At 43.9% G+C, this 15,317-nt stretch overlaps 1 protein-coding gene across 3 annotated transcripts in view; it reads left to right on the top strand.

Moving 5' to 3' along the window:
- The window catches only part of afg2a (AFG2 AAA ATPase homolog A), a 721,265-nt gene that overhangs the window by 150,057 nt on the left and 555,891 nt on the right, over positions 1 to 15,317 (top strand). The gene's annotated exons all lie outside the window — the stretch shown is intronic.

Here is a 15,317-nt window from a genome sequence, read left to right as displayed (position 1 = left end):
GATGTCACACTTGGTTAAATTCTGCTTTGATGTCAAGGGCGGTCACTCTCCTCTGACCTTGGTAGAGAACAGCATGGCTACATATACAGCATTCTTCATCATGTTTAAGACTGCAAGTGACTCCTGCATCGCTGAGTCACAGAGGCAGCTACTCTCTCCATAGTCAACATTTCTGCAATTTTATGGCCAGCAAACACTCACTATTGAGTTGGATTCATCTACCCCCTTCACACTAATGTGCACATTATATGTGGCACTTTGGTCAGTACTTGACTAAGTTGCACTTTGGTCAGTACTTGAGCACAATTGCTTCACAGCTCCAGGGTCCCAGGTTCGATTCCCGGCTTGGGTCACTGCCTGTGCGGAGTCTGCACGTTTTCCCCGTGTGTGCGTGGGTTTCCTCCGGGTGCTCCGGTTTCCTCCCACAGTCCAAAAATGTACGGGTTAAGTAGCTTGGCCATGCTAAATTGCCCTTAGTGTCCAAAATTGCCCTTAGTGTTGGGGGGGGGGGGGTTACTGGGTTATGGGGATAGGGTGGAGGTGTGGGTTTGTGTTGGGTGCTCTTTCCAAGAGCCGGTGCAGACTCGATGGGCCGAATGGCCTCCTTCTGCACTGTAAATTCTATGATTCTATTGGTCAGTACTTGACTAAGTTGCACTTTGGTCAGTACTTGGCTAAGTTGCTGTTGCTCCTCTAGCATTCTCCATGAACCCATGTTTCAACATCTGTGTCCAGCTGAACAGAGCTTGGACAAGATTGCACTGTCTAATTCTCTACAGCTGTCCTGCCACTGGTGTCTGCTCATGCTCACTTGTGTGGTGTGACTCTTAAGGTGAAAATTGAGTGAACTGTTTGTGGAACCACTGAAATGAAAGAACACCTTTAGATCCCGTGACAGTGCGTCATCTGAAGTAGTGAGTTTCCATGAGGCATAATCCTCATTGATGTCCTTTCACATTATGATGGCCCTGAAAGGCAAAAAAATGGAATATAATTTATCTGTGGAAAAGTCTCAATCTTGACAATTGCTACATTTGGTCTTCTTCTAGCTCACTCATTGATGATATGAAGTCAGAATATCTGTGTCAGAGACATTTGTAATTTTGTCACCAGCTGAGTTCCCTGTTTATCTTTTATTCGGAGAGACACAGAACTTGTCACTTATTGCTGGAGTTTCCTCCTCCGCATTAGCAAGCTGGACTATTACTCCCAAGCTACCTTGCATCTTCTTGTGTTTTGCACCCTCTCTTGTTAGTGGTGGAAAAACAGACCTGCGAATGAAGTTGAGACATTTATTTACCTCATGAATATAGTGCATCGATGAGGCTAACCATGGAATCACCTTTCATAAGGCATGGGTGAATGGCAATGGTAGATGAAGCATACTGATCGCTACCATGTAGAAGGACAAAGGCAGTAGATACGTTGGAACAGCACCATCTGGAACTTCCCCTGCCAGCGACACACCATCCTGACTTGGAAATATATCCCCGTTCTTTCACTGTCACTGGGTCAAAATCCTGGACCCCCCCTCCCACAACAGCACTGTAGCACTGTGGGTGTACCTGCATCATATGGACTAAAGCGGATCAAGAAGGCAGCTCATCACCACCTTCTCAAGAGCAATTAGGGATGGGAAATAGATGCTGGCCTAGTCAGCGTAATGCACATCTCATGAACAAAGAACAAAGAACAAAGAAATGTACAGCACAGGAACAGGCCCTTCGGCCCTCCAAGCCCGTGCCGACCATACTGCCCGACTAAACTACAATCTTCTACACTTCCTGGGTCCGTATCCTTCTATTCCCATCCTATTCATATATTTGTCAAGATGCCCCTTAAATGTCCCTATCGTCCCTGCTTCCACTACCTCCTCCGGTAGTGAGTTCCAGGCACCCACTACCCTCTGCGTAAAAAACTTGCCTCGTACATCTACTCTAAACCTTGCCCCTCTCACCTTAAACCTATGCCCCCTAGTAATTGACCCCTCTACCCTGGGGAAAAGCCTCTGACTATCCACTCTGTCTATGCCCCTCATAATTTTGTATACCTCTATCAGGTCGCCCCTCAACCTCCTTCGTTCCAGTGAGAACAAACCGAGTTTATTCAATCGCTCCTCATAGCTTATGCCCTCCATACCAGGCAACATTCTGGTAAATCTCTTCTGCACCCTCTCTAAAGCCTCCACATCCTTCTGGTAGTGTGGCGACCAGAATTGAACACTATACTCCAAGTGTGGCCTAACTAAGGTTCTATACAGCTGCAACATGACTTGCCAATTCTTATACTCAATGCCCCGGCCAATGAAGGCAAGCATGCCGTATGCCTTCTTGACTACCTTCTCCACCTGTGTTGCCCCTTTCAATGACCTGTGGACCTGTACTCCTAGATCTCTTTGACTTTCAATACTCTTGAGGGTTCTACCATTCACTGTATATTCCCTAACTGCATTAGACCTTCCAAAATGCATTACCTCACATTTGTCCGGATTAAACTCCATCTGCCATCTCTCCGCCCAAGTCTCCAGACAATCTAAATCCTGCTGTATCCTCAGACAGTCCTCATCGCTATCCGCAATTCCACCAACCTTTGTGTCGTCTGCAAACTTACTAATCAGACCAGTTACATTTTCCTCCAAATCATTTATATATACTACAAACAGCAAAGGTCCCAACACTGATCCCTGTGGAACACCACTGGTCACAGCCCTCCAATTAGAAAAGCATCCCTCCATTGCTACCCTCTGCCTTCTATGGCCTAGCCAGTTCTGTATCCACCTTGCCAGTTCACCCCTGATCCCGTGTGACTTCACCTTTTGTACTAGTCTACCATGAGGGACCTTGTCAAAGGCCTTACTGAAGTCCATATAGACAACATCTACTGCCCTACCTGCATCAATCATCTTAGTGACCTCCTCGAAAAACTCTATCAAGTTAGTGATATGAAATGAATAAAAAAAGTGAAGGCTGGGTACTGCTGAAAGTTAGATGGGTGTGTGAACTGATGTGATGGAGTACAATTAGCAAGACAGAGAGTGAAACATGGGTGAAGTGGCTGGAAGCTTAAAGGACATGAGGTAGTTGAATCAGCAAATATACTCATTTTCTGATTTGGCTAGTTTACCGAGCCAATTCTTACATTTGTCCTGGGAGAGTACCTTTAAGAAATGGGTGTTTATAAATGGGTGTGTATTACTGCAGTGATGTCAGAGTGGATGGAGCTGGGCTGTCTGTCAGCTTTTTACTTTTGTTTTAGGCTGTTTGCTGCAGGATGTGTTTTAGTTTCGTTTTCAGTGTTGGAGCTGAAGCCAGGCAGAGCAGGTGTATTGTTGATCTCTCTGCCATGCAAAGACTATCTCTTGATCATTTGGTGAATTCCGAATTATAAACCTGATGTACTTCTGTTAAAAAATGTTTCTTTTGTCTTCTGGATGTTGTTTGGGAAGTTATTAAGGATTACTTAGTGTTGTATTCTTTGGGGGTTGTATTTGAATTAATGGTTGCTAAGATGTTCACTGTATGTTTTAAAAAGGTTAACTTGAGTTCATAGAATAAACATTGTTTTGCTTTAAAAAATACTTTCCATTTCTGCTGTACCACACCTGTAGAGTGGGTCGTGTGCTCCCCATACCACAATCTAATAAAAGTTGTGGGTCATGTGAACTCCATGATGCACTTTGGAGTTCTCTAAACCCTGGCCCATAACAAATTGGGGGCTCGAGGGGGATAAAAGTCTATATATTGGATTGGCTTTGTGAACTTAAAGACAGTGAGGGGTAAGCATATTGTGGGTGCTTTTCAGGTGTGGTATTTTAGTTTAAGTAGGGAGTGTGTTGTGGACAACGGCTCTTTCAGAGGCTCTGAAGTTTTTAGGGGTGGAGACGGTCACACGCAGTACCTTACGGACAGAGACTAAAAGCAGACTGTTAGATTTGGCAAAAACATTGCAGTTAACACTACCTGGCCGCTTCCTAAAACAAAAAGTGGGAATCAATATCTTTTGACGATAATGGATGTGCCTACTAGGCTTCCAGAGGCCATTCCAGTACGTAATATTACAGCTGAAAATATTGTGGAGGAGTTACTTCAATTCTTTACTAGATATGGACTACCCACAGAAATACAATCGGATCAAGGTTCAAATTTTACCTCAAGGTTATTCAAAGAAGTTATGGATAGCTTAGGAATAAAACAATTTAAATCAACTGCGTGACATCCAGAATCGCAGGGTGTTAGAAAGGTGGCATCAGACATTAAAGACAATGTTGAGGGCTTATTGTCAAGATTATCCAGAGAATTGGGATAAAGGAATTCCATTTGTACTGTTTGCAATTAGGGATGCACCTAATGAGTCAACCAAATTCATTCCTTTTGAACTAAGTTTTGGTCATGAGGTAAGAGGACCGCTGACATTGATGACGGAAAAATTGGTGACTGAGAAATCAGAAATTACATTATTGGATTTTGTGTCAAATTTTAGGGAACTATTAAATAGAGCAGGTGAATTGGCTGGACAACATTTGAAAATTGCACAAAATGTGATGAAACGGGTCGCGGACAAGAAATCCAAAGTTCGTAGTTTTTGCCAGTGGAGTTAAAGTTTTAGTATTGCTACCAGTGGTAGGTGAACCTTTAAAAGCTAGGTTTTGTGAAACTTATCAGATTGAAAGGAAATTAAGTGAGTTGAATTATGTGGTCAAAAACACCAGATAGAAGGAAGACTCACCGAGTGTGTAATGTGAATATGCTTAAAAGGTACTTTGAAAGGGAAGGAGTGAAAAAGGAGGGTTTAATGATTTTAATTCAAAGTGACGAACCATATCCAGATGACTGTGAATTTGACATACCTCCAATTAAATTGGAAAACGAGGATGTTCTTAAAAATTGGGATAAATTGTTGAGTTACCTTCCAGAGGAAAAACGGACTGACCTGAAAGAGTTATTGATATCACGTGGGCAAGTTTGTGGAATAAATTGGGGAGTACTAAAATGGCTATACATGATGTAGATGTGGGAAATGCTGTTCCAATCAAACAACATCCATATAGACTTAACCCTTTAAAATTGGCACAGAACATAGAACATAGAACATAGAAAATACAGCACAGAACAGGCCCTTCGGCCCACGATGTTGTGCCGAACCTTTGTCCTAGATTAATCATAGATTATCATTGAATTTACAGTGCAGAAGGAGGCCATTCGGCCCTTTGAGTCTGCACCGGCTCTTGGAAAGAGCACCCTACCCAAACTCAACACCTCCACCCAACACCAAGGGCAATTTGGACATTAAGGGCAATTTATCATTGGCCAATTCACCTAACCCGCACATCTTTGGACTGTGGGAGGAAACCGGAGCACCCGGAGGAAACCCACGCAGACACGGGGAGGACGTGCAGACTCCGCACAGACAGTGACCCAAGCCGGAATCGATCCTGGGACCCTGGAGCTGTGAAGCAATTGTGCTATCCACAATGCTACCGTGCTGCCCTTGAGAACAAATAAATCTACACTATATCATTTTACCGTAATCCATGTACCTATCCAATAGCTGCTTGTAGGTCCCTAATGTTTCCGACTCAACTACTTCCACAGGCAGTGCATTCCATGCCCCCACTACTCTCTGGGTAAAGAACCTACCTCTGATATCCCTCCTATATCTTCCACCTTTCACCTTAAATTTATGTCCCCTTGTAATGGTTTGTTCCACCCGGGGAAAAAGTCTCTGACTGTCTACTCTATCTATTCCCCTGATCATCTTCTAAACCTCTATCAAGTCACCCCTCATCCTTCTCCGTTCTAATGAGAAAAGGCCTAGCACCCTCAACCTTTCCTCGTAAGACCTACTCTCCATTCCAGGCAACATCCTGGTAAATCTTCTTTGCACCTTTTCCAAAGCTTCCACATCCTTCCTAAAATGAGGCGACCAAAACTGTACACAATAATCCAAATGTGGCCTTACCAAAGTTTTGTACAGCTGCATCATCACCTCACGGCTCTTAAATTCAATCCCTCAGTTAATGAACGCGAGCACACCATAGGCCTTCTTCACAGCTCTATCCACTTGAGTGGCAACTTTCAAAGATGTATGAACATAGACCCCAAGATCTCTCTGCTCCTCCACATTGCCAAGAACTCTACCGTTAACCCTGTATTCCGCATTCATATTTGTCCTTCCAAAATGGACAACCTCACACTTTTCAGGGTTAAACTCCATCTGCCACTTCTCAGCCCAGCTCTGCATCCTATCTATGTCTCTTTGCAGCCGACAACAGCCCTCCTTACTATCCACAACTCCACCAATCTTTGTATCGTCTGCAAATTTACTGACCCACCCTTCAACTCCCTCATCCAAGTCATTAATGAAAATCACAAACAGCAGAGGACCCAGAACTGATCCCTGCGGTACGCCACTGGTAACTGGGATCCAGGCTGAATATTTGCCATCCACCACCACTCTCTGACTTCTATCGGTTAGCCAGTTCGTTATCCAACTGGCCAAATTTCCCACTATCCCATGCCTCCTTACTTTCTGCATAAGCCTACCATGGGGAACTTTATCAAATGCCTTACTAAAATCCATGTACACTACATCCACTGCTTTACCTTCATCCACATGCTTGGTCACCTCCTCAAAGAATTCAATAAGATTTGTAAGGCAAGACCTACCCCTCACAAATCCGTGCAGACTATCCCTAATCAAGCAGTGTCTTTCCAGATGCTCAGAAATCCTATCCTTCAGTACCCTTTCCATTACTTTGCCTACCACCGAAGTAAGACTAACTGGCCTGTAATTCCCAGGGTTATCCCTAGTCCCTTTTTTGAACAGGGGCACGACATTCGCAACTCCCCAATCCCCTGGTACCACCCCTGTTGACAGTGAGGACGAAAAGATCATTGCCAACGGCTCTGCAATTTCATCTCTTGCTTCCCATAGAATCCTTGGATATATCCCGTCAGGCCCGGGGGACTTGTCTATCCTCAAGTTTTTCAAAATGCCCAACACATCTTCCTTCCTAACAAGTATTCCCTTGAGCTTACCAATCTGTTTCACACTGTCCTCTCCAACAATATCGCCCCTCTCATTTGTAAATACAGAAGAAAAGTACTTGTTCAAGACCTCTCCTATCTCTTCAGACTCAATACACAATCTCCCGCTACTGTCCTTGATCGGACCTACCCTCGCTCTAGTCATTCTCATATTCCTCACATATGTGTAAAAGGCCTTGGGGTTTTCCTTGATCCTACCCGCCAAAGATTGTTCATGCCCTCTCTTAGCTCTCCTAATCCCTTTCTTCAGTTCCCTCCTGGCTATCTTGTATCCCTCCAATGCCCTGTCTGAACCTTGTTTCCTCAGCCTTACATAAGTCACCTTTTTCCTCTTAACAGGACATTCAACCTCTCTTGTCAACCATGGTTCCCTCACTCGACCATCTCTTCCCTGCCTGACAGGGACATACATATCAAGGACACGTAGCACCTGTTCCTTGAACAAGTTCCACATTTCACTTGTGTCCTTCCCTGCCAGCCTATGTTCCCTACTTATGCACTTCAATTCTTGTCTGACAACATCGTATTTACCCTTCCCCCAATTGTAAACCTTGCCCTGTTGCACGTACCTATCCCTCTCCATTACTAAAGTGAAAGTCACAGAATTGTGGTCACTATCTCCAAAATGCTCCCCCACTAACAAATCTATCACTTGCCCTGGTTCATTACCCAGTACTAAATCCAATATTGCCCCTCCTCTGGTCGGACAATCTACATACTGTGTTAGTAAAGCTTCCTGGACACACTGCACAAACACCACCCCATCCAAACTATTTGATCTGAAGAGTTTCCACTCAATATTTGGGAAGTTAAAGTCGCCCATGACTACTACCCTATGACTTCTGCACCTTTCCAAAATCTGTTTCCCAATCTGTTCCTCCACATCTCTGCTACTATTGGGGGGCCTATAGAAAACTCCTAACAAGGTGACTGCTCCTTTCCTATTTCTGACTTGAACCCATGCTACCTCAATAGGGTGATACTCCTCGAACTGCCTTTCTGCAGCTGTTATACTATCTCTAATTAATAATGCCACCCCCCCCCACCTCTTTTACCACCCTCCCTAATCTTAATGAAACATCTATAACCAGGGACCTCCAACAACCATTTCTGCCCCTCTTCTATCCAAGTTTCCGTGATGGCCACCACATCGTAGTCCCAAGTACCGATCCATGCCTTACGTTCACCCACCTTATTCCTGATGCTTCTTGCGTTGAAGTATACACACTTCAACCCATCTCCGTGCCTGCAAGTACTCTCCTTTGTCAGTGTTCCCTTCCCCACTGCCTCATTACACGCTTTGGCGTCCTGAATATCGGCTACCTTAGTTGCTGGACTACAAATCCGGTTCCCATTCCCCTGCCAAATTAGTTTAAACCCTCCCGAAGAGTACTAGAAAACCTCCCTCCCAGGATATTGGTGCCCCTCTGGTTCAGATGCAACCCGTCCTGCTTGTACAGGTCCCGCCTTCCCCAGAATGCGCTCCAATTATCCAAATACCTGAAGCCCTCCCTCCTACACCATTCCTGCAGCCACGTGTTCAGCTGCACTCTCTCCCTATTCCTAGCCTCGCTATCACGTGGCACCGGCAACAAACCAGAGATGACAACTCTGTCTGTCCTGGCTTTTAACTTCCAGCCTAACTCCCTAAACTTGTTTATTACCTCCACACCCTTTTTCCTACCTATGTCGTTGGTACCAATGTGCACCACGACTTCTGGCTGCTCCCCCTCCCCCTTAAGGATCCTGAAGACACGATCCGAGACATCCCTGGCCCTGGCACCCGGGAGGCAACATACCTTCCGGGAGTCTCGCTCGTGACCACAGAACCTCCTATCTATTCCCCTAACCATTGAATCTCCTACAACTATTGCTTTTCTATTCTCCCCCCTTCCCTTCTGAGCCCCAGAGCCAGACTCAGTGCCAGAGACCTGGCCGCTAGGGCCTTCCCCCGGTAGGTCATCCCCCCCAACAGCATCCAAAACGGTATACTTGTTTTGAAGGGGAACGGCCACGAGGGATCCCTGCACTTTCTGCCTGTTTGTTTTTTTCCCCCTGACTGTAACCCAGCTATTCTTGTCCTGTACCTTGGGTGTGGTTACCTCCTTGTAACTCTTCTCAATCACCCTCTCTGCCTCCCGGATGATCCGAAGTTCATCCAGCTTCAGCTCCAGTTCCCTAACACGGTCTTTGAGGAGCTGAAGTTGGGTGCACTTCCCGCAGGTATAGTCAGTGGGAACACCGGTGGTATCCCTCACCACCCACATCCTACAGGAGGAGCATGTAACTGGCCTAGCCTCCATCCCCTCTTACCTGACAGAATATAGCTGCCCTGTGGACTAACTAGATCTCCGCCCTCCGACCCTCCTCCCAGTCAGCTACACTTTCTGTAAACTCCTGGCTCTCTTCTCACTTTTTGCAGAAATGTCGGAAACAAAATGAAAGGAGCACCTTCCCTCCTCACCTAACTCCCTCGGTCACCAAACTCTCACTATCGCACTCAAATGCACCAAATTCATCACTCCCTCGGTCACCAAACTCTCACTATCGCACTCAAATGCACCAAATTCAGCACTCCCTCGGTCACCAAACTCTCACTATCGCACTCAAATGCACCAAATTCAGCACTCCCTCGGTCACCAAACTCTCACTATCGCACTCAAATGCACCAAATCCAGCACTCCGTCGGTCACCAAACTCTCACTATCGCACTCAAATGCACCAAATTCAGCACTCCCTCGGTCACCAAACTCTCACTATCGCACTCAAATGCACCAAATTCATCACTCCCTCGGTCACCAAACTCTCACTATCGCACTCAAATGCACCAAATTCAGCACTCCCTCGGTCACCAAACTCTCACTATCGCACTCAAATGCACCAAATTCAGCACTCAGTGCAAACAAAGTCTGCACTGTAGGGGATCACTTTTGTACTGTGAATCTAGCCTCTGAAAACTGGCCTAATCCAATTAACTAATTAACAAGCTCCAGCTGCAAGTGCCTACAAGTGGAAGCCTGTTTAAAGCTTATTGAAAATTCACCTTCTTCTAAGCCAAACAGCAACTTTTAAGTTAATTAACTAAATAAAAGAAAGACTAAACTTTAGATAAAAATGAAGCCTTATACTCCCTCGGTCACCAAACTCTCACTATCGCACTCAAATGCACCAAATTCAGCACTCAGTTAACAAAGAGATTGAGAGTATGCTTAAAAATATCATAATTGAAGTGGGTTGCAGCAGACGGTACCCAACGTTTGTGTGTGGACTATAGAAAGGTTAATGCAGTTACAAGAACAGACTCTTATCCTATGCCACATTTGGAGGATTGCATTGAGAAAGTGGGACAATCAGCTTTTATTGCCAAACTGGGTTTACTTAATGGTTACTGGCAGGTACCTTTATCCGAAAAGGCGAAGGAGATTTCAGCTTTTATGACTCCAGATGGTATATACCAATTCAAAGTTATGCCATTTGGCATGAAAAACGCCCCTGTCACATTTCAAAGGTTAACTAACAAAGTCGTTTCAGGATTACCCAATTGTGCTGTATACATCGACGATCTGGTAATTTTCAGACATGGAAAGAACATTTAAAAACATCTGATGGAGTTATTCGATCGACTTCAGGAAGCGGGTTTAGTGATAAACCTAGCCAAAATTCAATTTGGAAAAGCCCAAGTCACTTTCCTTGAGGAGTTTTCGATACCCTCGAGACAAAGGGAAATAATGCGATTTCTTAGCATGAGTGGATTTGATCGAACATTTGTGCAAACGTTTTGTAGCGTGATTGCTCCACTGACGGACTTGCTCAAGAAGCGTAACAAATTCCAGTGGACAGCGGAGTTTCAACAGGCATTTGACGGCGTGAAAGCTGTGATAACCAATGCTCATGTGTTGGAGAATTGCAAGGGGCTCTGTGATCAGATTAAACTAAAGTATCTGACTTTAAAGAGAAATGCCGAGGCGTAGAGAAATGGATGGATCATGCAAGGACCTTCTTGTTCAAAGAGACTGTCAATCGAGAAGGATTTCAGTTGGAGGAAGAAGAACAAAAAAAATGGACTGTATTATTATACCTGTTTGCATGTGTTGTTTTTTTTAAACGATAAAGTATATTTACTGTGTGCATTTCTTAAAGGATAGTGAAAAGGTGAAAAATGAAACCATCTTGAAGTTGATGGGGTTTTTTTTCTTGGGGGGAGGTGTCATGTGAGAGTACCTTTAAGAAATGGGTGTCTATTGCTGCAGTGATGTCAGTGTGGGTGGAGCCGAGTTGTCTGTCAGCTTTTTATTTTTGTTTTAGGCAGTTTGCTGCAGGGTGAGTTGTAGTTTCGTTTTCAGTGTTGGAGCTGAAGCCAGACAGAGCAGGTGTACTGTTGATCTCTCTGCCATGAAAAGACTATCTCTTGATCATATGGTGAATTCAGAATTATAAATGTTTTCAGTAGTGAATGTAAACCTGATGTGCATCTGTTAAAGGTGTTTCTTTTGTCTTCTGGATGTTGTTTGGGAAGTTATTAAGGATGACTTAGTGTTGTATTCTTTGGGGTTTGTATTTGAATTATTGGTTGCTTGCTAAGATGTTCACTGTATGTTTTAAAAAGGTTAACTTGAGTTCATAGAATAAACATTGTTTTGCTTTAAAAGATACTTTTCCATTTCTGCTGTACCACATCTGTGGAGTGGGCCGTGTGCTCCCCATACCACAATCTATTAAAAGTTGTGGGTCAGGTGAACTCCATGATGCACTTTGGGGTTCTCCAAACCCTGGCCCATAACACATTGCATCCATTACTTGGGCACAGTGCGCCTGTTACTCATGTTCTTGTGTATTGTTAACCATATCTTTTTGGTGGAAGCGGCAGTTTTCTTCCAACATTGCTGCGGAAAAGTATGGATCTTCCATTCCAGATTGCACCCAGCAGTAATTCCAACAGGGCATCTTTTTAAATTTTGCTCTCTGTCCACCATTTCTCTGAACATCTCCAATTTCCATCTGTGCTCTGCCCCTTTAGGTACTGCTGAGATCATGTCATGTGGATGCCTTGAATATATGAAGCCCTGATGTTAAAATTAATTAGTGGGGCGGCATGGTGGTGTAGTGGTTAGTACTGCTGCCTCATGGTGCCGAGGACCCGGGTTCGATCCTGGCCCCGGGGTCACTGGCTGTGTGGTGTTTGCACATTTTCCCCGTGTCTGCATGGGTCTCACCTCCACAACCCAAAGATGTGCAGATTAGGTGGCTTGGCCATGCTCAATTGCCCCTTAATTGGGAAAAAAAGAGGAATTGGGCACTTCAAAATTTAAAAAAAAATTAATTGGTACAATTTAATTGAGACTGCAAGTTCATTTCACCTAATTGATTTTCAGGTTTCACATATGCAACCTATGCAATTCACCCACCCTGCTCAGAGGCTACAAAGAACAAAGAACAAAGAAATGTACAGCACAGGAACAGGCCCTTCGGCCCTCCAAGCCCGTGCCGACCATACTGCCCGACTAAACTACAATCTTCTACACTTCCTGGGTCCGTATCCTTCTATTCCCATCCTATTCATATATTTGTCAAGATGCCCCTTAAATGTCCCTATCGTCCCTGCTTCCACTACCTCCTCCGGTAGTGAGTTCCAGGCACCCACTACCCTCTGCGTAAAAAACTTGCCTCGTACATCTACTCTAAACCTTGCCCCTCTCACCTTAAACCTATGCCCCCTAGTAATTGACCCCTCTACCCTGGGGAAAAGCCTCTGACTATCCACTCTGTCTATGCCCCTCATAATTTTGTATACCTCTATCAGGTCGCCCCTCAACCTCCTTCGTTCCAGTGAGAACAAACCGAGTTTATTCAATCGCTCCTCATAGCTTATGCCCTCCATACCAGGCAACATTCTGGTAAATCTCTTCTGCACCCTCTCTAAAGCCTCCACATCCTTCTGGTAGTGTGGCGACCAGAATTGAACACTATACTCCAAGTGTGGCCTAACTAAGGTTCTATACAGCTGCAACATGACTTACCTTCATTTTAATATTGAGGCTATATTTATCTGTTCCAACTTTTAATTAAATATATTAGTGCTAAAAGGATTTTCTTTTTGACGATCCTATATGCTTATTTTTTTCTACTTCTCTTGTGCAAGTTTATTAAAAAAAAAGTTCCTGTGTTTGGTATGTTTTACAGGCTATTTTTATCTTTTTCCAATTGTTTTTGTCGTCACTTTATTATACTCACTACACGTCTTGAAACTCCCACTGTGAAATATTATGTTCCCCTCTACATTTTATAATGTATGAGGGAACAAAATGAGTAATACATTCTCTTTCCTGAATAAGGAAGACATTTGTTCTGAAGCAATGTTATTCTTGTCTGAAACCTTTGACAGAATACAGATTCATCAGCTCAGTCTCTCAATCTATTTATTTTAATGCTCTTTGTCATCACTTCAGGCTTTACTATCTATATCATGAACTATCACTGACTCCTCTTGATCACTTCATATTGATAAATTAAGCCTCCCAACACTCTGGCAGCCAATGTTCTGACATGTCTGCTATGTATGTGGTAATTGCTGAGGTTGGTCAATGAATTAATTTGTTACAGTTGTTTGTTCAACCCAACCCAACTCCTCGCTGTTCTTTTTCAAAAATGTATCTATTTTTGTCTCAGAACATAAAACACAGTGCAGAAAGAAGCCATTCGGCCCATCGAGTCTGCACCGACCCACTTAAGCCCTCACTTCCACCCTATCCCTATAACCCAATATCCATTTTGGACGCGAAGGGCAATTTAGCATGGCCAATCCACCTAACCTGCACGTCCTTGGACTGTGGGAGGAAACCGGAGCACTCGGTGGAAACCCACGCAGACACGGGAAGAATGTGCAGACTCCGCACAGCCAGTGACCCAGTGGGGAATCGAACCTGGGACTCTGGCGCTGTGAAGCCACAGTGCTATCCACTTGTGCTACTGTGTCTTACTCTCTGTCTCCCTATAATATTCAGTGGTTAAATACACAAGAGGCGACCTGCACTATGATCATTGTCAAAATGACTGTTGGCTCAACTGCTAGATGGTGCAGAGTAGGCAATTTTTTTTATTTGTCCTTGGAATGTGATTGTCGCTGGTAAGGCTCGTGCTTATTGTCCATCCATAATTGTTCTTGAGAAAGTGATGGTGAGCAACCTTCTTGGACTGCCGCAGTCCATGTGGCGTAGGTACACCCACAGTACGTTTTTTTCTGTCGCAGTTAGATCAACGGAGGGCTTGTTATGCCATTTCTGAGGGCAGTTAAGAGTCAACTACATTGCTATGGATCCGAAGTCACATGTATGTCAGGCCAGACCAAGTAAGGATGGTAGATCTCCTCTCCGGAAGGCCACAGGGTGAGATTTGATGATGAACCAGTAGTTTCATGGTCATCATTGATGAGAAAAGCAATTATATTGCAGATTTATTAGTTAATTGAATTTTAATTCCCCCAGCTGCCAGGGTGTGATTTGAACTCGTGTCCACGAGCATTACTCATCCAGTAGCATTACCATTATGCCACTGATACCTAGGAGTATTTTCCAAACTGTAAAAAGCACTTTGAGTTCATATGGCATTGTCATCGGTTACAATTGAGCAGACACTTCCAGTGTATCACAGCCTTTCTGCATGCCCAGTCTCTCACTTGTGTTTGATAGATGGAATTCTTTCCACTTTGAGACTAGTCTTGGGAATGGGTTTCTGTAACAACTAGGAGAATTGGAGAACCAAGATGTTATGCCTCCCCGAATGTCTCCCTCTGTGTAAATGCACAATGTTGTAGAAACAAATGAAATTTTAAGAGCAGGGAAAGACAATTTGGCCTAACAGGTTTGCTCTTATTTGATTGCTCTCAACCCCAGCTGGTTAACACAAACTGTTAGTATGATCCACTTCATTGGTCAATTAGTCTACATGTCTTCAACTCCTGTTGTAAAATATATCCTGATTTAATCCCTGATGTGTAATACGGATGTCTAATTTTTCAAATATAATTTGCATTTCATTTTGTTTAATTTTGTATTTTTCTTTTGTCTGAGCAGTTTATCTAGCTGAACCCGATCAATCCCTTTCATGGTTTGAAAATTTATATTGGGCCACTTTGCAATGAAAACAATTCTAACATTTTGTTCCCTCATAAATGAGATTCTAGAGATCTCCAATTATCTTTAACAAGAAAGTAATTTTACTTAAAGCTCCAGTTTTGATTCCAATTTTGTGATGAGGTAGCAGGCAATAGCAATA

Source organism: Scyliorhinus torazame, chromosome 3 (genome assembly GCF_047496885.1).
Source record: "Scyliorhinus torazame isolate Kashiwa2021f chromosome 3, sScyTor2.1, whole genome shotgun sequence".
Classification (NCBI taxonomy): domain Eukaryota; kingdom Metazoa; phylum Chordata; class Chondrichthyes; order Carcharhiniformes; family Scyliorhinidae; genus Scyliorhinus; species Scyliorhinus torazame.
Note: the sequence above shows the minus strand (reverse complement) of the source record. Positions and strands in the feature narration are given on the sequence as shown.